The 25,882-nt window shown below is 36.0% G+C and overlaps 1 protein-coding gene across 2 annotated transcripts in view; it reads right to left on the bottom strand.

Annotated features, from left to right (window-relative positions):
• The window catches only part of LOC129243016 (uncharacterized), a 70,949-nt gene extending 45,285 nt beyond the window's left edge, over nucleotides 1-25,664 (bottom strand). The window contains exons 1-2 of one of the 2 annotated variants that reach the window (XM_054880036.1): nucleotides 25,167-25,664; nucleotides 24,848-25,090 (exon numbers count right to left, since the gene is read on the bottom strand). The gene's annotated coding sequence lies outside the window, so the exon portion shown is untranslated. Of the gene's footprint in view, nucleotides 1-24,847 lie in introns of both variants that reach the window. The other variant, XM_054880035.1, reaches the window with a different exon arrangement.
• Between the last annotated feature and the right edge of the window lie 218 nt (nucleotides 25,665-25,882).

Here is a 25,882-nt window from a genome sequence, read left to right on the forward strand (position 1 = left end):
CAAGCTCACACTTAAACAAACAAATTTTGAAGAACAACTAGAAGTTATGAAAAGTGAATATATATATATATATGTATATAATAGGCGCTTACACCCTTTTAGGGTGTTTGACTGAGCTCCTCCTATTTGCGGCGTGCGTCTTGTTGTTGTTCCACAAATGGAGGGATCTACAGTTTCAAGCCGACTCCGAACGGCAGATATTTTTTATGAGGAACGTTTTCATGGCAGATATAACCTCGGAGGTTTTCCATTATCGGCCGAGAGGCGACCACTATTAGAAAAAATTGTTTCTTCATTTTGGTGATTCACTCAGATACGAACCTCGTACACCGAATTCTACGTACTCCGAATTCCGAATGGTAGACACGCACCAACCCATTCGACATAATGACAACAAGCACTGAATATATAATATATACTATTCTTTTTATTTACAGTTAATTTTACGCAAGTGACGAGTAAACACATTCGACCCTTTTTTTCGTGTCCATTCTTTAGACGGCAAATACCTTACATACTTTTTTATTCATAGTGTAATCTATTAAAATTACATTGCTTGCCATCATTTATTTTGAATTTATCTTATGCATTCCCTACAGTACAGTAGATCTCATTGAAGACTCAATTAAAAGATTTAGTCTAGCACTGTTAGCATGTTTTTTGTTTTCCGCAAATTGATCGGGCTTTTATACAGTATGTCTAATATATATAAGCGTAAACGCCATAACTTAGAACCAATTTGACTAATTCGATTCAATGTGCTCCAGGTCTTCTGCACGTCCTCGCATTATGCCTTAGGATGAATTAACCCATTTTCGGCAGCTGGTCGATTTTTCGACCACCAACTTCGGACTCCAATATCTCAGAAACAAAATGTAAATTTATTGATCAGTTTTCACAAGTTTTAAATTTGGAATTTAGTTAATTTCTAGAGCATAATTTTTTAAGAAAAAAAGGTTCAGGGCAGATTTTTGTAAAAGAATGAAATTATCACTATTTTTACGTGTTTTTTGTGCAGATGAAAAAATAATGAAAAACAAAAAAACAAATAATTGTTACTAATTTTCTGTGAAGAGAAAAGATGAAATTAAGAGAATAAAAAAAGTAACATATCGATATTGCAATATTTTTTACTGTTTCATGGACGTAAACTTTAGTGGTCGAGAAATCGACCGCTGGCCAGGAACTGTCATGTAGGATAGAACAAAATCTAGCAATATTTTTTTCTTATTGAAAGAGACGGAAGTAAGTATCTTTGTGGTATAGGAAAGGTACTACCCCTGCAGGGAAAATCACTACTAGTGAACCAAAATTCTAGTTCAGCACTAGTACCTTATCTCCAAAATCGAACCTGTCCTATATTGGATGGTAAGGGACTATTAGAAAATACCTACAAATCGAACTAGTTCTCATTCGTCTAATATCGAACTAGGGCGGAACTATCCTAAAAGGGTACAATATTCCAAGTACCTATCGGGGTACCATACTTTTCACACATTGACCACTACTGGTCTGTTGGACCGGACATGGGGGTTCCAATTGTGAAGCAGGCTATGAGTCGTAATCGGTTTAAAAAATTAAGTAATATTTCCATCTCGCTGACAACACGAATTTAAACGCAGCAGACCATTTTGCGAAGGTTCGTCCTATTACTGATGCTCTCAACAAAAAGTTTATGCAGTTTGGAGTCTTTAGCCATAATCTCTCTATAGACGAACAGATGATTCCATACTTTGGACGCCACTCCTGCAAAATGTTTATCAAGGGAAAGCCAATCCGGTTTGGGTTTAAAACATGATGCTTATGCTCTGAAAGTGGGTACCTATTTTCTAGTTCATTGTACGGGGGAGCAGCAACCCCTCACGATAAAACTATTGGTCTAGGCGCACAAACAGTCTTAGACTTGCTTGCCAACGTATCTGACCCCGAGTGCCACATCATTTTCTTTGATAATTTTTTCTCTTCATACCATCTAATGTGCCTTCTGAACGAACGTCGATTTTTTGCAACTGGTACTATATGCGAAAATAGAATGGGCAATTCTCCTTTGAGAAATTTAAAAAAAGAAATACGAGGAACATTTGGGCAACTACTTGATCATCAGCAAGAAATATTGACTGTTCGGTGGAATGATAATGCTGTAGTCAATGTTATAACTAATAACTCCACAGTCAATCCAATTATATTAGTACTAGCACTAAAAGATATTGTCGGAAGAAAAAATAAACTATCACTATCCCGCAGCCAAAAGTTATTCAAGAGTATAATCATGGCATGGGTGGTGTGGATCTCCATGATAATGCGGTGGCAAATTATAGAATATGTATGAGAGGAAAAAAATGGTGGTGGCCAATATGGACAAATGCTCTTGGTAACGCAATGGTCAATGCATGGAAACTTCATTGTATGATGGCAAAAATTTAAAAGATAAAACCACTGTCACAAATTGATTTTCGTTCCAAAGTCACAACAGAATTATTGAACTACGACAAGGACGAGGACGAGTATGAAAACGAACATGGAGATGAAGGTCCATCGAACCTTCCTCGGATCAATGAAAGGGTACACGCCGTCATGAGAAGCATTGAAAACAAATTTCGGCGGTGTAAATTTGCAAGAAACATACTAGTTTTATTTGCAAAAAATGCAATATTTATTTATTATACATAATAAATGTTTTGATGATTATCATAAAAATTTGTAAGCTGACTTTTCTATCAATAAAACAACAAAAAAATATTTGGATTTGAAATAAAATGAAATAAATTGACTTCGTGTGCTAAATTTTTTTCATAAATGTTGTATTTTTTTTAAATATATTTGACGGTTTTTGCCCAGCGGTCGATTTTTCGACCAGTCCATATCTAAAACACCGATGGTCAGATTTTTTTTTTTTAATTTTTCTTGATTATGGTCCTATAAGCACTGACTAAAAAGGAAATGTAAAAATTATGTCGAATTCTTGTAGCGACCGAAGATGGGTTAACACTACTTTTCGTTAAAGCTACTTCAGCTTCACGCAACGATAAGTTCGCCTTTTGTCACAAGCAAATCAAATCACAAGTGAATCAAATGAACAAATCAGTGATCTTTTCATATTGCTGTGGAGAGGTTTATGCTTTTTGAGCCCCGTTCGGGTATGTCGTCAATGTTTTTAACATCGGTAAAGTGTGAAACCCATTTATTTATCTTCTTTGGAAACACTGCTTCGCATCGTTTTTCATTAGCGGAACTCATTTCGTAAAAACAACGTACGCTTTCTAAATTTCTCGCAAAACTAACAAATTGCACAATGAGTACTATATTACAAAAATGATACGCTGATTTAGCAGCATTTAAGGGGTAACACCACTGTAGAAATTTCAAAAAATTGATTTTTTTTTATAAGCTTAAAAAATTCTTTGAACCTTTTAAAATACAGAACAAAAAGTTTTATACGTTACCGAAGTCTATTTCATTAATATTTTAAGCTTTTAACCAAGCGATAGTGACTGCTACCTAATGACTTCTCCAAATTTCCAAACTTTAAACGCGTTTTTCTCAAAACATGTTTTCTGAAATTGGCACGCAGCATAACTCAAACAATTTTAAATACAGTCGAACCTCAATAAGTCGAACTTCGATATCTCGAATATTTGATATCTCGAATCAAATTGCTTGGCAATGGCGTTTAGAGTGGGAATTGTGTGTAATTTTTACTTGATAACTCGAACTTCTATTACTCGAATATCTTGATAACTCGAACAGAATATTTGGCGCCAGCTTTGATAAGTCGAATTTCCAGGGGAATCCCCTTATTACGTGTTGCTTATTTCATAGCAAACAGATGTCAGCAGTTGGGTCGCTGCACTGTTTAAGACCACAGGTATTTTATTAGTAGTTCTTACGCGAAAATAAACTCTGTTGACATGTCATCAAAACGTTGTTTAAAAACTTTATTTATTGATGAAAAATTTAAACTAATAAAGTAAGTAGAAATGGGTGCGCGAAAAAAAGATGTAGCTGTAAAGTTTATCAAACTTGCATTTTTCCCCCCGAATATGACATCAAAATTACAACCACTCGATCAAGGTGTCATACAAAATTTAAAATGTCATTATCGTCGCAGAATTTTAAAAAATACTATAAAATGCTTTGAAGTAAACAAAAATCTTAACATTACATTAATGGACTGTGTTGATGAAATAACTAATGCATGGAATATCGATGTTAAGCCTGAAATCATCTCTAATTGTTTTAGAAAAGCCGACTTCGGTTAATATTCTGAATGGGAGGAAGAAGATGACATTCTTTTGGTTTTCATAAGCGAACACATAAAAGAAAGGAGTAAGGAAGAAATTCAACTGCAGAATGAATATGAAGCTTGGCAAAATATCAAAGGTACAGAAGGTGTCACCTTTAATGATTTTATGCATGTGGATGACGATATTGTTACTTCAAAGTTTCCCACGGATGAAGATATTGTGGAGCCATTGGGATCTAAATCCGATTTTGAGCATGATAGCGAAAGTGATATAGAAGATGATTTGCAAGATGATATGCTGCAACCAGTTTCAATCGAGCTAGTTGCAAATTCGTTCAAGATTTTGCGGTCATATTTAAGAACCAATGAACATACACCGATTCTCTGTACAATGGTTCAAACAATATTGAAGCTTTTTTTGAAGATCAGAATAAAAAATCCTCTCGTCAATCCCAAATAACTGACTTTTTTACTTTAAAGGAATGAAAGCTATACATCTATTCATACAATATTATTAATTATGTATATATAGTTTTAAAATATACACATACAATATTATATAGAAACTATACATAATTTGAAGCATGTACTGTTTTATCAATAAAATTGTTTGCTAACCCTTGAGTTTTATGGATTGTTTTATTTTTCCATCATGTTTTATTTTGTTTATGGATTTTTATGTATGTATGTACATATGTATATTATATTTGATAACTCGAAATCTTGATAGCTCGAGTTTTTTTTGTGGCATGTCATAGTTCGAGTTATCGAAGTTCGACTGTATTTTTAATCAGGTTTTTCACTACGTCTGTATAAAAACCTTCTTAAGAGAAGAGCGTAGGGAATTTTCGATAGATTAATTTAAACGATTGTTATAATTATTTAAGTGCCGTTTTTTTAGTCCAAAATAGAGTTTTTTCCTTCAAATGCTTGCTAATTCCACAAAAATAAATATTTTTTAAATCCCCTACGTGTTTCTCTAGCTATTCTTATCTAGATTAAGAAAAAAAATGTTTGTTTTTTCCAGATTAAAATTTGCACCCTCTGTGCTGCGTGCCGCGGAGCTCCCTCAAGAGAAACCACATTACGAAAATGTCTCCAATGCCGCCATTTTGTAAAATTTTTCGATCAAACTTTGTAGTTTTGTATTTTAGTATATAAGTAATAACTTCCCAAATCAGAGTGATTGTTTTCCCTTTCCTTCTATACAAAAAAATTCTTTAAAAATCGTGTTTATTTTACGCGTGTACAGTGGTGTTACCCCTTAAATTTTTTTATAACGGAACTCTAAGTTTCAATTTTGCCGGTCACGCTTCCATTAGACACACTGTATGTATTTATTAATACAGTAGAATGGCGATAATTCGTACACAAAATCGCGTTAATCCGAAAAGCTCAAAAATTTTTGACAATCCGTTGGTCTCTTAAAAAAAACTGTTATTTCACAAAATTTCCATACATTTTGAACCCCTGTATAATTCGTATTTATTTGAAAATGTAAACGGCTGGAAGTGCGTAGGTTTGAATCTCCGTGCACTAAATGAAAGAAAAAGTGTTTTCTAATAGCGGTCGCCCCTCGGCAGGCAATGGCAAACTTGCGAGTGTATTCCCGCCATGAAAAAGCTCCTCATAAAACACCATTTGCCGCTCGGAGTGGGCTTAAAACTGTAGAAATGGAACAACATCAAGATGCACGCCACAACTAGGAGGAGGAGCTCGGCCAAACACCCGAAAAGGGTGTAAGTGCCAATTATATTTATATACATATATATATATATACATATATCCATAGGGTGGCGTAAACTAGGTGGGCCGTTCGCTTTTTTTTTTTGTGAGAAATATTCAGAAAAATAAATTCATTTCTGCAATAAAACTCCCCGGAAATGTTGGTTTATTGTTTATTTTGCTAAAGCTAGCACCAACACTTTTCAGTTCATATAAGTTTTTAAGTTATTTACTTGTAAAATTCGTCTTTTATTTTTACCTTTGCATCACTATCACAATAAGTTTCAAGGGCCGGTGTTGATTTTGAATAAAATACAATTTTTTTAGGAAACTATTCTCATTTCTCTTTATTATGATAATATTGGTATGGCTCAATTACGTATGGAATAAAATATCGACCAAATGGCCGTTGCGGCCTCGGCGGCACACCTCCATCCGATGGTCTAAATTTTCGATGACGTTGAGGCATAATTGAGGTTCTATGCCGTTAATGTGCCGAATTATCTTATCCTTTAGCTCTTGAATTTTTGCTGGCTTATCGATGTACACATTTTCTTTCAAATAACCTAAAAGAAAAAAGTCCAACGGTGTCGTTGACGTTTAGGTGTGGTTCACATTCAACATCGGCCCTTGAAATTTAACCACCCTTTACAAAAATAATATAGTTTCCCCTCTTAATATATTAGCTTTTTTCAGCGCCTCGAGACTGGTTAATCTTTTTTTTTGGAATCTTGCTCTCCAAAATAGCATCTGGTGATTTGAAAGCCATTGTGTGGCCGTTATGAAGTTCGGAACGTTGTTTTTCAGCTGAGTCCTTTTGAAACGCCCATGGTCTGCCACCAAAATGTTTGTCTGTCCACGGCTTCAAAGCAACCCCCAGAAACTTTCCCAATAATATTTCGCATTTACCTTCACGCCAGACTCGCCAGGCTCGATGAAAACGATTGGAGAGCGCCCATCTGCGGTTACAGCGGCCGAAACCATAACCTGTGGCCATTTCACGTGACGTTTGAGTCTTTTGATGATCTCCTCTATGACGTTTCGCGATGCTACCAGTATCATTGTAACGCGTAGTGGTGCGATAAACAAAAACTTTATTAACTTTAAGGTGCTTGAGCTCAGAACAATCGCTGGTCGTAATTTCCAGCCAAATATAATGCAATCGCACTATTACGTTGAAATCCATTACTGATTTTCTTTTTTCGCGTTTGCTCTCGGCAAAATGCTTCCGCGTGCTTGTAAACAATACTCTGGACTATCATTTAGTCAACTAACAGACACGAGCATCAGCTGCGCGAGCGGTCTGAAGTTGGTTACACTTCCAGTGCCGGACCCTGTAAGTATAATGAGGTGATCCCTTTTTTCAAGAATTAAAATCTCATAGGCTAGTGAATAGTTCTTACAGGCTAAAATTTTGTCAACCAGTAACAGATAATGAATTTAAACAAATATGAGCCAGTGAAAATGCCTTAAGCCAGCCCAACATTAATTGAATATTTATTAACAAATATTTCTGGAATAGCAGCGATGATTAAACCTAACTATAAACTAGGTGATAACGAATCTATTGAAATGAATATAAAATTCAGTCAACAAAATTGCACAAAAATCGAAACCACTATAAAAAAAATGTATTTTGGACAAAGAATTATTTATTGAAGAAGTCTATGATATAAAAATGAATCGCAAAATGTGTTGGTAAGCGCATAACTCAACAGCGCATGGACCAATCTTAACAAATATTTTTTTAAAATGTTCTTTGAAGTCCAAGGATGGTTTGTACGGCGAGAAAAATTCGAATAATTTCCGGGAAAACCCTAAAACAGCTCTTTTCTTTTTCCCATACAAATATTGCGCGTTCGTGTGTGTGCGTGTTCGCGTTGGAGGATCTAATGCGTTCACACAAAAGTGATAATATAGTGAAGCCGACCAAATTGAAAAGTCAAAAAATGTAAGAGCTATAGATTTGATTGGCCTCACAATATTCTTTCTTTTGTTTTAGTTTCAGAACCAGTTAAGGAATGATTTCATTCACAAATAATAAATAAAAATAGTTAAGTAAATTCTAAGAATAATCATGCAGGGCTGAACAAATCCAAACATATTTTAAGAATACCAAAGATAAACATATGTATTTTAAGAAGAATAAAAGACAAACATTATTAATTAATCTAGAAAACCCATGTTTCTCACATGGTCAATTGTATGTTGCTTGTTCCCGTGTTGGAAAACCATCAGATTTGTTTGTATATTCACCAGGTAATCAAACAAAAAACATTGTATCTCACAAAGCACAACAATAAAAATAAAACAAATTTTTGTTAATAATTATGATTCACTTGGTTTACAATAAAGCGATTACTGAAAATACGTACATAAGTTTTATTTCATTATTCTTTATTATATCGGTTATTAACCCTATGTTAATAATAATAATAATAATAATAATAAATAATTAATTATCTCTGTTTTGTCATTGAATCACCCACTTTATAAATATTTGTCTCCTTTAGGTTCCCACTATCCTTTTAGATTATTTTTTAATCAGGTTTGAACCTTAAGTTCCCCTCTTAGTTTGAAGCCCTCTGGCAAACATCCCAGTCGGGGTTTTTAGTGGGTCCCAAAAGGGTGGCCAAAGTTCGTGGAAGCGAAGATACTTAACTTTTCTTTAATTCTCCTGAACAGAACCGTCACCATGAAGATAGGGCGGTGTGTGAGGGTCAGCAGAGTAAAAACGTCTTAAAGTCGAAATATAAACTGCCCCTTTTAAAATCTATTTGACAGAACGAAGACTGTCGGGTCCGCTAGTATCAAATAAAAGTCACCCAAACACTATGCAGAATGTTTATAACTTGAACGAAATGGTTATCATTTTTAGTAATACAGGGTGAACGATATGAAGTGTTACCAACTTCACACTGCTTGCATCTATAAAACAGTTCATGACATCAACGTCAAAATTGTTCTAATAGTAGTTCAATGTTTATAAGCCATCAAAAGCATTTGCGTCTCAGTTTTGTTGATTTTTTTTTTTTTCTGTGATGGAATTCAAACGTAATAGTGTGTTTGCGTTATATTTGGCTGGAAAATCACAACCAGCCATTGGTCGTGAGCTCAGTCACCTCAAAGTGAATGAAATGTTTATGTATCGCACGTAACAATGATACTGGTAGCATTGCAAAACGCTATGGAGGTGGAACAAAAAAAACCGCAACAACGCCAGAAATGGTTCGGAAAGTGAAGGCTCGACTTGAACGAAATCCACGTCGAAGTGGAAGAAAAATGGCGAAAGAACTGAAAATATCGCAAGACAGCATTCGACGCATATTGAAAAATGAGCTCAAGGTCAAGACTTACAAGTTTCAAAAAGCGCACGATCTTTCACCCCAGCAAAAAAAAAGTTCGGTGGGAAAGAGCAAAGGAGTTGTTGCGCTTGCATGAACGTGCCGAATTTCCTAACATTGTGTTTTCTGATGAAACAAATTTCCCAATTGAGCAGTTCATAAATACTCAAAACGATCGTGTTCACTTGACCGAACGCTCATACGAGAATTTGAGCCTACGTATGGCGACCACTCGAAGCAATTTCCCATCGCAAGTAATGGTTTGGGCCGCAGTGACCGCTGATGGACGCTCTCCAATCGTTTTTATCGAGCCTGGTGTCCAAGTGAATGCGACTTATTATCGGGAAAATGTTTTAGAAGCTGCTTTAGAGCCGTGGACACGCAAATATTTCGGTCGTAGACCATGGACGTTCCAACAGGACTCGGTACCGTCTTATAAAGCTCGTGTGAATGATTAAAAAATCATGTTCCACACTTCATTTGGCTTTCGAATTCGCCAGACGCAAATCCGATGGACTATTCCATCTAGTCCATTTTAGAGTGCAAGGTGAGGACTAAAAAATATGCCAGTAAGGATGCGCTGAAAAAAAGCCATTATACGAGAATGGGCCAAAATACCTCAAGATCACATTCGTGCAGCATGCAGCTCATTTTTTGACCGTTTGAAGGCTATAGTCAAGGCAAAAGGTGGTCATATCGAGCTAAAGTGAATATATGTTAAAATTGTAATCATTTTTGAACAATTTTGTCTTTGAAATCAATAAAAACTAATTTCACACAAAAAAGTTATGGTGTTTTGAATAGGTAACACTTCATATCGTTCACCCTGTATATTAAAAGAGCCTATTAAAAAAGAGGTTGTCTGTAAAGTCGGTTTACTGACGATAGTTTAACGTGATAACGTCATAAGAAAATACTAATTGAATGGTTGCATTTTTCAAAAGAAAATTTTAATTTTATTTGTTTGATAGATATTTTGTATGGATATAGAGAATGAGTTAACATTAACATAACATACCATAACATAACATAACATAACATAGCATAACATAACATAACATAACATAACATAGCATAACATAACATAACATAACATAACATAACATGACATAACATAACATGACATAACATGACATGACATGACATGACATGACATGACATAACATAACATATCATAACATAACATAATCACGTCAAAAATAATAATAACATTAAAACAACAGGTATTATTAACAAACTTGGTTTTATTTTAAATTCTTCAAGTAAATCAAATTAATTATAATCAATAAGAAGGCATATGCAAATACAATATGCGCATATATATACATATATACGCTCACTTAAGTAGGAGAGAGCAAGATGTCGAACGTTGCCGTTCGTTTGCTTTGTTTGCTTTGCCGTTCGTTCCGCGCTTTCGCTTGCAGTTCATTCAAGGTAACGGCAATGAGCAAGGTAACGGCAATGAGCAAGGTAACACTAATGAGCAAGGTAACGACACATTTTTTCGTGCGTGCAGTCTGTTAAATCGAATTATAAGACGTTATCACGTCAAAATATGCTTATTACTAAAAGGAGGTATTTTGATAGATGGGTTGGAAACAAATTATTCAATATGAAAAAACAGAAAGGCAACTGCTAGGCAAAATTATAAAGAGTACAGAAATCACTATTTTAATGAATTTTAAAGAGCTCGAAACAATTTTATACATGCCCAAAAAAATGTATACATCAAATGACCAGAAGTTAGTGTGGAAATCAAGTCATGTAATGGAAACCGCCAGACGCTTTTTCTAACAGGTTTTGTAAAGATGACTGAATTGAAGTTGCTGTAAAAACATCCCATGTATTAGTAAAAAAGCATATTGCATTTTTCAGGTCGATATTTCGCAGTGACTCAACTATAGTTTCTCCACGACCAACAATGTGACTTTAGAGGGATTTTTTGTAGTCAAATTTAGTAAGCCTTATAGCGTTTTGATCCTTGGGCTTTAGCATATTAGAGCCGTACAGTTTGGAGCAATTTGGCAGTCGTAGCTCTTTAACTCGACTGCTTTGGGATGGCATGGAACATTATCAATAAGAAGAAATGATTATTCCGGAAGGTTTTGCCCAATAACCATTATTTTTACTTTGTGATTTCCAGTAGTAGTTGTACAAGCAAAGAACGTTTTTCTCTGCTTACTGATCTCATGCCCCGGAACCGAGGTTTCTTATGAGCGCACAAGAGCTTTATCAGGTAAGAGCTTCCAAAACAAGCCTGCCTCATCGGCATAGTATTTCTGCTCTTTTGTCAAACTTAAATCCATAATTGTTTTGTTAAATTTGTCCAAAAATTGGTTGATGGAGTCAATCTTATTTGATAGATTTTCTCCGCAAATTTTTAGCCTCTTTTTAAAGTTTGCAACCCAGTCAGCGCTAGCGTCGAAGCCTCCAGGCTTTTCCTGAATTTTGGCATGTAAAACTGGACTTTCTCTTTTAGTATAACTCTTGTAAGTGGTAAGTTGTTGGCCCTTTGATCCGCACACCGATTGAACAACGCCTTTTCCAGTTTTGGAAACTCAGACATCTTAAGAATTTTCCTTTTACCTGGATCGGATTCAGATAGCGTAACAAATTTCTTTATGGACTTTTAATACGAGTAATTGTTGGTCTATGCACGAGAAAGTTTTAAGCATAGAAATTCCCGCACTTAATTTGTTCAGAATGTCAGCCTTTTCTTTTATTGTAAGCAGCGTAAATTTTCTCTTTGCCATTTCTTTTGCCACGCCATGCAAAAGTTAACGCAAAACTTTCATTTCGTCAGCAAATGAATTAGACGGTACTTCCTCTAAATTCATTCAGCTGATTCAATTAAAAAAATTTCATTACCAGAATGACATTGACGGTACTACCCCGAGCTTTGCTCTTAAAAATACAACGTAAAAAGAGCAAAAGATAAATACAAACCAAAAAATGTTGCAAGTATCGAGTAAAAATTTTCTAAAATCGCATGTACTGAGTACGCAATGAACAAAAAAAATTGTGTCGCAAGTATCGAATATGGGCAAGAATCGAGTTTCTACTGTAGTTCTTAATGAGAAGAGAAAAAAATAAGCAAAAAACAAATGTGAATTCCACTAAGAACTAAAAGTTAATTAAGAAATGGCTAATGAACTGAACAATATATTATAATAATTATCGAAGGGCTATCTCGACAAAAAATGATACTGAGGGTATTTCATATCTATCAATCCTTCAGGAAATTTTTATTAACAAATCTTTACAATTTGGAAAGTGTTGATGGTAGCATCATTAGAAATGTAAAAAACCGGGTTAATCCATAAAATTTCATCATTTTAATATGATATGTATGTCTGTATAATTGACGATTGCACCCATTTGCTGGGTGTTGGGCCGAGCTCTTCCTTCTTTTTGTGTTGCCGGTCTGATGTTTTTCCACAAATGGAGGAACCTACAGTTTATGTCGCCTCCGAACGGGAGATGGTTTTCTATGAGAACCTTTTTCATGGCAGAAATACAATCGGAGGTTTGTCATTGCTTGCCGAGGGGTGATAGCTATTAGAAAAAAACTAGTTTGGTATTTCATGCCCGGAGTTTCAAACCCGGGCATTTCCGAATGATAGTCTCGAATACTGGAAAAAGTTGTGCATAATTAGAAGCTTATATGGAGAATAATGAGCTGATCTCCGAAAACCAATTGGGATTCGTACAATGCCATAACTGTTAGAGCATTCGAAACAATTGATAGGGGTATTCATTCCCTGGGAACAAATGAAGCGTTATGGAATTTAAAGTGCCAAAATTAGTGGTTTAAAAGCTACATAACTTAGAGATGGCAGTGCACCAAAGTCTCTGAAAGCGTTTCATAACCAATAATTAATAGGTCAAATTTTATTTGTTTATAACCTTATAAGACCCATAACACTGCGTTACAAAAATGAACTTTTTTTCTGTTCTATGAACCAAATATACTTTTTCGGAAAGGGGAGAAAAAATAAAAATACACGTGTATCGGCGATTTTCATGTACACGTCAGAATTTTTTTTTTATGTATAAAATATAGAGCTCGTAGTCCGCCTGTGTGAAAAACTTTGGATCAATTTTTAACCCTTTTTCCGTAATCCTATCGCGCTGAATTTCTGCAGGCGACTTGTGGAAATGTTTTTATTATGTAAAATTAAAAAAAAAAATTTTATCGATTCTCAGATTTTCTTCAATTTTTTTTCAAAATTTTCGGCATAACTCGAAGGGACTCCAAATTTTTAAATAACTTATTAACCTTTAATTTATTGTTTCATACAACACACTCTGTGTCGTTTGTGTATGTGTTTGTTACAGTTCCGGAAGTTCCGATCATCTGACAGTTGCGCTACTACATAGGAGACGTATACTTTAACAATTGTTTTAAGTTCTGTTGCGCGAAAACGTCTTTCTGTATATTTCATCTTACGAAAAATGCAGTGCCCGACTCGAAATAACTTTTGTTACGTTTGTGGCTTATTCACACCAAGTAAAAATTTTAAAAATATTACGAAAACAGAGGTTAATTCGTTTCAGAAAATATTCAAGACTGCTTATGTTCCTTACTTGTGGTATACTCCGGAAGTCGTGTGCGACTATTGCTATAGAAATTTATGCAAGTTTACTGATGGAAGGTCAACAATAAAGTACTCTGTACCAACAATTTGGCTACAACGTACGGAGCACTGCAGTGAACTGTGCTACTTTTGCGTAACTTTTACTCAAACTAAAGGGTACCAATACTTTCGCCGCAACAAAATTCGCTACGCTAATGTAGAATCGGTTATTCCAGCAGTTCTGTACTCATCAGAAGAACGTATAGCGGCTTCAATGGAGATTTTTGATGATGTTCCCGAATTAAGGGATGGAGAACCAACAGTAGCACCAACAATGCTATCAACATTTCTTGCATCGAATGCGAGATGCGGGGAACCAGAAGTATCGGAATTTGTACCAACACCCAGTGAACTTGGGACTGCAGTGCCGCATTTAGTAACGCAAGCCGACTTCAATGACCTTGTACGAGAAGGAAATTTGTCAAAGAGAACAGCCGAACTCTTTGCATCACGCTTTAAGCAGTGGAATATAGTTTTATATAATAAAATTAATAAAAAAATTCGGGGTTTTATATCTCTATTGTAATGCGGAGTGAAATACCTTTCTTTTGATACCCACATCGGCATATCTCATGCAATTTTTTTTTAATTTCAAACAGGTGGCAACCCTGTGAAACATTGTCAGTGGCAACACCTAGGTGAAAAGTCTAGAAATGTGATACACTATCTGTGTGCCCAATTTCATTCAAATCCGTTAAGCTAATCCTGAGATCGTGTGGCTATACAGATATGCATACAAGAATTGCTCGTTTAAAGTTATAAAATACAAAAAAAAAAAAATTGTGACGTGTACATGAAAATCGCCGATACACGTGTATATTTATTTTTTATCCCCTTTCCGAAAAAGTATATTTGGTTCATAGGACAGAATGTGTGTAACGCGGTGTAATATAATCAGGAAAGTGCAATTTTCGTACATTTGGTATATTTTAGTATGATTTGGTATAGTTTTATAACCTTAATACTTAAGGGGGATCAATTTAGAGCTATCGGATTTTAAATTGAAATAAAACAATGAAAATTTATAATAAATTGATTGGGCAATTTTCAATCCCTTTCAAATGTTGGCTGTAATTCGGTCATCCGTAAACACCAATTTTGAATGACTAGAATGTTAAATCCACAAAGCATTTAGACTTTACATACCCCCACAAATTAAATTGAAATTGAAAAGCCGATCCACTGGTCCGAGACGAGAGATAAATTACTCACCGAAAGGACGATGCAGTAAATCAATCCATTGTTTCACGGGCAGTATGGCAAGTACCGCCAACTTATTGAAAAATAAATGGTAGGATGTTAGCAACTAACATCATATAGAGGGCAATCTAGGGCGAGTTCCAGAGCCGCACTGGAAAGGACTATTTTCACACCAATCCCCGTCAGTGTTCTGCACTGCATTTCGTGAAATAGCAATATTTGCTATTATGGTATATACGAGGTCTGCTAAAAAAATAGGGTGAATTTTCAAATTTCGCGGGCTACGTACATCTCTCGCCCTCATCTCGAAGATATGTTCACGGTTTTAGCAATGTAGCATGTTTAGTTTGTTTGTGAGAGGCATAAATAAGACAAGTGTTTTGCATGTTCGGGGATTTTCTGCTATCTTGGTCTTGGCTCTCCTAGACTCTTCCGTTGGGACGATAGGGCTTTGGTTTCGATGTCATAACCAAATACCAATGATTCGTCACCAGTTATGGCCCTTTTACGCAAATCTGGATCATCGTTGACGTCAGTCAACAATTCAGCAATTTTGCCCAAAATTTCCGAAAAGATTGCATGGCATGAGCCAACCGATATGCCGACATCCTCAGCAACTTCTCTAATTTTTATTCGACGATTCTCCATAAAGATTGTCTTCACTTTCTCAACATTTTCATCGGCTGTTAATGTGTTGGGGCGTCCAAAGCGAGCGTCATCATCCACATCTTCTCGACCTTCTGGGAAAAGTGTGTACCACTTGTAAACATTTTTTCACTTAATTCTATTTTTTACACAAAATTTGACGCATCATCTTTGATACATTTTTTTCGATAGCAGAAAATCGGCGAACATGCTATATTGCTAAAACCGTGAACATGTCCTCGAGATGAGTGTGCCAACATAAAAAAAATAATCAAAAGTCCAAATCGAATATACGTTGCCCACGAAATTTGAAAATTCACCTTTGTTTTTTTTTTTTTTTGTCGGGACAACTAGCAAGTGCAGCACTCAGACATTAATTGAGTCCATTGTACTACACTTGGATTCCCTTTTAATTTTCTTTAAATCTACCCGATCTCCGAAGAAATCTGAGTAGATCTTGTGGTGCCAAGGAGCCAAGATGGTCACTTCTTAACACATCAGTGCCAAAGACCTCAAACTTGATTCGAGCGAAGGCGGGGCAGACACACAGGAAGCGTCTCATCCTCCTCTTCACAGGCTGGGCAGAGTACACTGTCTGAGATGCCCAACCTTTCCATGTGCTTTGCCCACAGAAAGTGGCCCGTCATCAGTCCAACCAGCCGTCTACACTCCCCTCTGCCTAATGACAGAAGGGTTTACGACAGTCGATCGGACATGACAGGTAACATCAGTTTTGTCCATCTGCAGCCTCTCTCAGCCTGCCAAGCTCGCTTGTGGGTGGTAGTTACCCATTTGCTAACCGTGGCCGTGATAGCCGCAGAGGGGAGTGGCAAAACGGGCTCTGGGCCAAAGAAGTTGGCCTCAGAGCCCATCTTAGCTAAGGGACCCATGTTAGCATCAGGCTATTATGTCTACCGACATAGTTCAGCCTGGATTTACAGGACTTCACTACCCCTGATGTGGTTGGAGGGCTGTCTAAGGCCATAAGCGCAGCTTGGCTGTCGCTGCAGACACATATAGATCTGCCTCTCCATCGTTTTTCCACAACAAAGTTCATCGCTTTTTGAACTGCATACACCTCCGCTTGAAACACAGATGCATGCATTCCAAGAGCAAAGTGCAGTTTTGTCCCGCTGGATTCCACGTAGACCCCAGAGCCGGAGCCATGCTCGGTCCTGGAGCCATCCGTAAAAATGCGAAAACAGTGTTTGCCGGGCTCATTTTCTGAGTCTCCCCACAACTGAGCCTCTGGTAACACTACACTGTATCTCTTTTCAAGTACGACCCTTGATGGCATGGAGTCAAGGGGCATGGAGAGGATCGTTGGATCGATGCCCATGCCTTCTCTGTGTTCCAATGCCGGACAAGGGCCGTACCAGTTCCAACTGCGTTTCAGTCTGCAGATGGCCTTCAAGGCCTCTCCTTGGATGAAAGCATCAAGTGGTGGTAAAACAATCAGAGCATCTAGTGCCGGGCCTGAAGTAGTCGGAAAAGCTGCGGTGCAACAGATGGAAAATTCACCTAATTTTTGAACAGACCACGTATGTATTTTGCAGTGGTGGTATATTTTTCTTTTTAATTTTCGTATGCTGTTGGAGCTCCTTATATCTGCTGGCAGTACGTTGTCAATTTTTAAACTTTTATAATTCAAATCTTTCTTTAGATTTTCCGTTTGGCAAAATGGACGTTTTTAAATTATCAAATAAGTCTTATTTGGCAAATGTTACCTAAGCCTTATTTGCTTATCTTATTACTCAAATATTTCAGTAGAGCCCCATTCTTAATATTATAATAGTTTGGAGGAAAACAAATCCATTATTTTAGTATACAATTTTTGAGCGAATGGTCGATCTTTACTCTTGGGCGATGCTACGACTACTACCAAGACGGGTAACTTCGATTATTTCTGTGATTTTATCGAAATTTTCGACTTTATCGACTTTTTCTTTAACATCAAAAATCCCTAAAAGGATTCGATGAAACCAAAATTGCACGTAATTAGCTGTTGCAGTACCGGCACCACAAACACCATTCACAATTTCAGCGGCTTGCATTGGTTTGCATTTTCGCTTTTGTCAAAGAAAAGCTGTAAAATGTACCGAATTGTCTCGTTGCTGACTCTAATTGCTAACACCCTGTAACTCACAACTGAATGGAAGGCAATAGTGCTGTTTCCGTGGCGCCGCAATCTGACGACGGATTCTTATAGAACTCGACAAAAGAAAACGAAATGAAGACGGATTCTTATAGAACTCGACAAAAGAAAACGAAATGAAGAAGTAAAATTTTTTGATATCTCGCTTAGTTTTCAAGTAATTTAATGTTAAAGTTCTCTAATATAGCGCAAAGTTGGTGTTGCCATACACCTGAAATAAAAACGAAGTTCGTATGCAGAGATGTTCAGTAGAAGGTTCATTGTAAAACTGCAGTATTTTTTGCTCTAATTTTAAGTTGAGAAATAATTTTGAAAATAAAAACATACAACTCATTCAAACTTAAAAACAATGATATTAAGCGTATCTCAAAAAATAATAAAGTAATTAAAATTAAATTAATTAACACAGTATTTTTGCGTAGAACTCCTTTTCGCGTGGGCGGCCTTCGGCCGCGCTTAAAAAAAAAATAACCCTCATCAGTCCAACTCCGGCTACGCAACCCACAGTATTTTTGCGTAGAACTCCTTTTCGCGTGGGCGGCCTTCGGCCGCGCTTCAAAAAAATAACCCTCATCAGTCCAACTCCGGCTACGCAATCCACAGTATTTTTGCGTAGAACTCCTTTTCGCGTGGGCGGCCTTCGGCCGCGCTTCAAAAAAATAACCCTCATCAGTCCAACTCCGGCTACGCAATCCACAGTATTTTTGCGTAGAACTCCTTTTCGCGTGGGCGGCCTTCGGCCGCGCTTCAAAAAAATAACCCTCATCAGTCCAACTCCGGCTACGCAATCCACAGTATTTTTGCGTAGAACTTCTTTCCGTGTTAAAACCATTGAACCCAAAATTAAAACATCATATGCATGTATGTAGTAAAGAGGCACAATAACCCCCATCCCCAACATTAACACTAAACTTAAATACTTAATTTTTGTTCATATTTTTGTTTCATTTGCAGGCATCCGGCAACACCATACTGTTGTCATTCCAATCTTCTTCTTATTCGCGTTTAAAATTGGAAAGTGACTGCATGGACAAATGCATTTGCATTTTATTTTAATAAAAATAATTCGAATATAAGGATAAAAATAAGTAAAAACACGCGTGTCAGTGTATATTTCGTGAATTTTAGTGAAGTGTTCAAAAATATATAGTGTAATAGGCAAATTATAGTGAAGTTCCAAAGGGCATTTTGAGACCTTTTTTTTCCAAAATCTCGAAAACTAAGTGAAATATCAAAAAATTTTACTTAATCTTTTCGTTTTCTTTTGTCGAGTTCTATAAGAATCCGTCGTCAGATTGCGGCGCCACGGAAACAGCAGAATCCCCGAATGGAACAAACAAAAGAATTGTTTTAGTGTGAAATGTCACCTTGACAACGAGCACAAAACTAAATTTGTTTGATCGATGCTTTACGATCACTACAGCCATCTACAGAGGAAATAATGGATTTTTTCGCCCATAACCCTCAATATTATAAATGAATTTCATAGTGTGAAAAAATTAATTGGTTTATATTTAACCATTTTAAATTATCCAACATCAATGAAGTGCTGGTACCGATCGTTCTTTAGGTATTGTATGGCAGTACATGAAATTATAAACTAGAATTTTATATTTTTATTATTTAATAACTTGATATAATTTTTTATTAAATATTTTTATTTTTATTATTAAATAACTATATATAATAAGCTAAATCAATGTTAATAAAACAAAAGCAATAGTAATCGAGCACTTTTTTATCTACAATAAGTCGTTGAAAAATGTAGACCGTTTTTGTTACTTAGACTCCATCTTTGACAAATGTGGCGTCTCTTCGGCATAATCGGCTTGAAAAAGCTAGAACACTGTTGTACGGATGCGAAACGTAGGATGCAGCACCAAAAGACATTGGTTAATCAATGCCCTCGCCATATCATCAAAATCTTCTGGCCCAATACAATAACAAATGACAACCTGTGGCACTTGACATAACAGTAACCAACCAATACATAAACTGTAAAACGTAAGTGGAATTGGATTGGTCATACGTTACGCAAACCCCCCAATGAAATAGCTGGACGAGCCATTACATGGAACGCACAAGGCAGCAGAGCTGGAACGACAGAACAGCTTGGAAAAAACTTGTGAGGGACCTTTGTTCCTTAACGGAACGATAGCAACTTTTAGTTATTATATATGTATGTAATGGTAATCAGTGGCGAATTACAATATGAGGTGTTGTTATCGATAAAATAAATATAAATAATAATTTCGATAAAAAATTGGATTATATTTGTATCGGGTATTTTTTAAGAGCTTGAGCGCTTAAAATGATATTACAAAACAGAAATATTGTTTGAATGAATTTTTTACTATAATCTGATAGATGATTTCATGGCATTAATTTTTCGAATATGGCATCCGGTAGCTGAAATATTGCAATAAATCGATTGTTAAGCGCGACTTACTACTTTACTACTCAATTGTCTACTTAGTCCAAAGTAGCACTTGTTGGCAACAGAGACTCTCCGGTAGATTTCAAGGCTGACATTTTTATCGGTGTTAATGCTGGTTCCTAGGTAAATGAAGTCTCTTACAACTTCGAAATCATAACTGTCAACAGTGACGTGGGTACCGAGGCGCGAGTGCGCCGACTGTTAGTTGGCAGCTAGGCGAATTCGGAAGGCACAATTTTTTAATTTATCATTCTTCGGATGACAGGAGGTACTTCGTTTTGTCCTCGTTAACAACCAGACCCATTCGCTTTGCTTCTTTATCCAGTTTCGAAAAGGCAGAACTAACAGCGCAGTTGTTAAGGTCAAACCTTACTGAACATAAATGTCTACACAGTTTGCCACTTTCAGCTGTCAAACTATAGCTATCGATATAGATACTTCTTATGCAGCTAAAAAATTAGTAATAAGAACACGATTTGTTTAGCAATAATATTTTTTTTCTTTTATTTGTGAAAGCGTTTTAGTATTTTTATCATTTAAAGAGTATGTCAAGTGGGTATGTCAAGGAACGAGTTTTTATTTAATAGGATAACGTACAGGCGCCGAATGGGTTGGTGCGTGATTATCATTCGGAATTCATAGAGAGAACGTTGGTTCGAATCTCGGTGAAACATCAAAATTAAGAAAAACATTTTTCTAATAGCGGTTGCCCCTCGGCAGGCAATGGCAAACCTCCGAGTGTATTTCTGCCATGAAAAAGCTCCTCATAAAAATATCTGCCGTTCGGAGTCGGCTTGAAACTGTAGGTCCCTCCATTTGTGGAACAACATCAAGACGCCCACCACAAATAGGAGGAGGAGCTCGGCCAAACACCTAACAGAAGTGTACGCGCCAATTATTTATTTATTTTTAATATTATAAAGAGGAAAACTTTGTTTGTTTGTTTGGTTGTAATGAATAGGCTCAAAAACTACTGGACCGATTTTAAAATTCTTTCACCATTCGAAAGCTACATCATCCACGAGTAACATGGATTATATTTTATTTTGGAAATAGGGCTCGAGATATAGGTCAAAACGTGGACCCGGGTAACCTTCGGATGTGTACGTACAATATGGGTATCAAATGGAAGCTGTTGGTGAATGCTTTAGTCCAGAGTATTTTTCATGACGCTCCGTGACTAGGGTCTCGAGATAGAGACCAAAACGTGGACCCTAAAATGTGTTTGTACAATATGGATATCAAATGAAAGCTGTTGATAAGTGCTTTAATACCGGGTAATTTTCATACTTATTGATGACTAGGGTCTGGAAATATATGCCAAAACGTGGATCCGCCGCGTCTTTGCACCGAATTAAACCAAACTTACACACATTGTTAAGTAGGTATTGAAGATGGTTTCCGTATAGTTTGAATACCTATTGGTAGATAGGGTCTCGAGATATAGGTCAAAACGTGGACCCGGGTAACCTTCGGACGTGTATGTACAATATGGGTATCAAATGAAAGCTGTTGGTGAATGCTTTAGTACAGAGTACTTTTCATGCCGCTCCGTAACTGGGGTCTCGAGATATAGGTCAAAACGTGGACCCGGGTAACCTTTGGTTGTGTATGTACAATATGGGTATCAAATGGAAGCTGTTGGTGAATGCTTTAGTTCAGAGTATTTCCATCCGCTCCGTGACTAGGGTCTCGAGATAGAGACCAAAACGTGGACCCTAGAATGTGATTGTACAATATGAATATCAAATGAAAGCTGTTGATAAGTGCTTTAATACGGGGTAATTTTCATACCTATTGTGACTAGGGTCTCGAAATATGTATATGCCAAAACGTGGACCCGCCGTGTCTTTGCACCGAATTAAACCAAACTTATGCACATTGTTAAGTAAGTATTGAAAATGGGTTTCGTAAAGTTTGGTTGTAATTCGGAGCACTGGCAACGGGTACAGCGTTCTTTTGAGCCAGCCATAATGTCGCTTACTTTTTTAACGCTAGGGGCGGAACTGAACTGTCAAATTGACAGTGTGAGTTACAATGTGTCAATATTTCTTTCTGATTTGGATGCCATAAGGAAAAAACGTAAGTGCAACATGTAAAAATTGTTTGTGAATTTTTTTGGAGTGGATTTTGGAACAGTGAATAATTTCTTACGAAATTTGAGAATTTAATGTGAAATCCGAATGGAATTATGTGTTCGTGGGAAAAAAAATTTTTTTCGTTTTTTTTTTTTGAAAAATATAAATGGATAATGGTTAAAAAAGCTCCAATGCTTAATAAAACATATAAATTGAAACGAAAAATTCATGGATGATCAGGAAAAAAGACGATTGTTTATTCATATGCGTTGATTTGAAATTTAAAAACAATCTTCTTTTTTCCTGATTTTCAATTTATATTTTATATTTACTCAAAAACAAATAGAAAAACAAAAAATATTGTTTATGCCAAAGCGCTTGAATAAAGAAATAAATAATATGAAAACCATATATTTTCTGTTCTAAACCATATCTATTCTATTTTAGTGTGCCCAGCGAAGGGGGCCGGGTTTGCTAGTATATATATATATATACATATATATATAACGTACATACTGCTTATGATGTAAAAATGTGGATACTTTCCAACACAACGCATTTGCAAACAGCTTATTAAGGCCCTGACATACACCGCAAATCATTGGACCTATCTCAACGAAAAAGTGCGGAAACATGAAATTTCATTAAAAAGTGACTTACAGGCTGTTTGCTCGAGGAATGGGATAAATACCTCCGGATTTTTTTTTTCGAAAGTTTGCATAATCTACCAAGACGCTTATAATACGTTCACATATAAGCAGATGATCTACTTTTTCGAGCTTAACTTCCAATCCGTAATTAAAAAGCGAGATTTCTCATATACAGTTTCTCTCCCAATACCTGAGACTATAAAATAATCCTGGATAATAACCATAGTTATTTACATACAACCCTGTGTTTTCTGTGTAGTAGATCATTATTTCTACGCGTGTAAAGAAAAACGTCAAAATAAAAAACAAACTAAAAAACAGGTTTGTAGACATAATTGTAATAAAATGTTTGTTAGGTATTACTAACTATGCATTCATATAACAGAAAAAAAGCGTGTCTCCATAAACGTGTGTCCTCTTATTGCTTATTATAAAATGGAATATCGAATTTCGCATGCATATTGCTGCTATAATTTTTTTAAACCTCAGTAAAAGACGTTTGCGGATTTTCACCAACCGTTCCTTACTAACAGCCAACTGGGCAATTAAATTAGCTATTCCTTCTCCTTGTATTTTTTTCATATCGCTAGTAATAATTAAATAAATACCACAAACACGAAATATTGCACTAAAATAATTTTTATGAATAAAAACCTTTCACAACAGTATTGACAGCTGACTGTCAATTTTACATGTAATCTGCCTTATGTGAACGGGTAGATTAATTTTGTGGATTTATTGGTAATTAATACCCTCCATTTGTGGAACAACATCAAGGCGCACACCACAAATACACCCAATTATAAATATATAATGCATATGTGAACGTATTTGTAGAGTATTTCCAAAAATAATGGTTATTATAAAAAATACTAAATAATCGGTACGTATACACCACTACTAATCAAAAGCAAAATACTTTTGTGAGCCAAGAATTCTGATTTTTTACGTATTGTTGTCTATATGAAAAATAACAATTGTTTTAAGTTTTGCTGAGTTACTTATGTAATATTAACTTTTAGTAACGTTGAGAATATTTTTAATAACTTGAGAAACAATTTATAAATAAATAAAAAAAAAACAACAAAAATTTTGAGTTTTCCTTAATAGTCTTCATACTATGTAAAATACTTATGTCAGCCACTGTATGCATATAAGAACAAACTTCGCTTGTGTAAAAGCCAACTTACAACAACCACGGTAAGAACAGATTCGCCTCGACAGTAGAGCATAACATATACGCACATTGACAGCTAGTACCAGTAGAGCAGCTGATTCGATTTTTTTTAAATTGAACTGGTCTTTAAATCCTCATATTTTTACATTTTTGAGACTTAAAGCATAAACAAAATACATTGCAATTGTTGTTTTCGCTCTACTACTACTACCTGTACAATGCGTCTTGATGCATACATACATATGTATATGTATCAATGATGAGCTAGTTTAATTTGAGCAAATCTCTGAGAGACCGCGTGTAAATTTCCCTTCAAGTGTTTACATTTTGGGTGATAACTAACTATTCGATATTATATTTGCACAATATATATACAAACACCTGTCCACACGTTATGTTTTTGTAAATATTGTGATAGTGCAAATTCCAACCATGTTTTTAAGATCCCAACAATTTAACTTTTCATACCGTAAATATTTTAAAAAACTCGATTCCTCATTCAAAGCAGCAAATGATTGCGACATAAAAAAAATGTAATTTATAGAGTCCAACCTACCTTTTCTACATTGCTAATTTATTCCAATAATGCTGTTCATGCTGAAAACTCAACTTGTTTTAAGTTTTTAATCATTACATTATACTTAATATCAGTATTTGAGAGTAACACCTCTGGCTTTGTTTTTAAATATAATGTTCCATCGGCCACAATGTACTTCAAATGAAATTTTTTCACACAGTCCAACTCGCTTGCACCAACGAATGGCGGGTTTATAGCCGTAGCACTGTTCTATTCACCCCGCTGTTTATGAAAATGAAAACAAATAAACAGATGAGCGATTCGCTCTAGATGCTTGTTCGATATGTCTATTTCTTACATTTTCGCATGCACGAAGCATATACTATAGACTCTTATACGTGCACAGTATGCAGAGACAGAGAAAATCACAAAAATACGGTGCTATGACTGCGCGTCCGAACGAGTACACTACAATGTCTGTAATACCGAAAATGCGAATAGTTCATACAATCATAGCACAAAATGCATACAACTGAGAGAGATGGCACTTTTTAGCAGTTGTATAAAGTGCTGCGCGAGACGATCCAAGGGCGAAAACGGCGGCCGCGACTGTGGCTGCTGCTGTAGGGTACCTGTGTGGGAAACACCGAACAATTTTCTTCTACAAGTATTTCTCGCACAAAAATCTCTGTTATGGTTTGCTTGCATTCACACGATTTCACTCATTTACAATAAACTGCCTATTGAATTGTCATTCTGTACACTTTACATTAGTGTACACAATCTCACGAATTGCGAAAAAATAACGCAATTATGGAGAAAACGACAACGATGGAAATACGATCGAAATCGCTTCACAAACTAGTCTGGCTCGTTTAGGCCGTTTACTGCCATAACGAACAACTGCTCTTGGTTGGTTATGTGTACGAATGGGATGACATGTATGACGCAATAATAACATTTTTGATTACTGCAAGAAGATTGCGTATGCAAGAGAGAAATCGCATGCTGTTGAGCTATATGCGAATTCGCCGCAGGTGTTTTTCTCGTCCATCGGTGACAGTTCTGACAGAC

The sequence above is a fragment of the Anastrepha obliqua genome, chromosome 3, assembly GCF_027943255.1.
Source record: "Anastrepha obliqua isolate idAnaObli1 chromosome 3, idAnaObli1_1.0, whole genome shotgun sequence".
Taxonomy (NCBI): Eukaryota; Metazoa; Arthropoda; class Insecta; order Diptera; family Tephritidae; genus Anastrepha; species Anastrepha obliqua.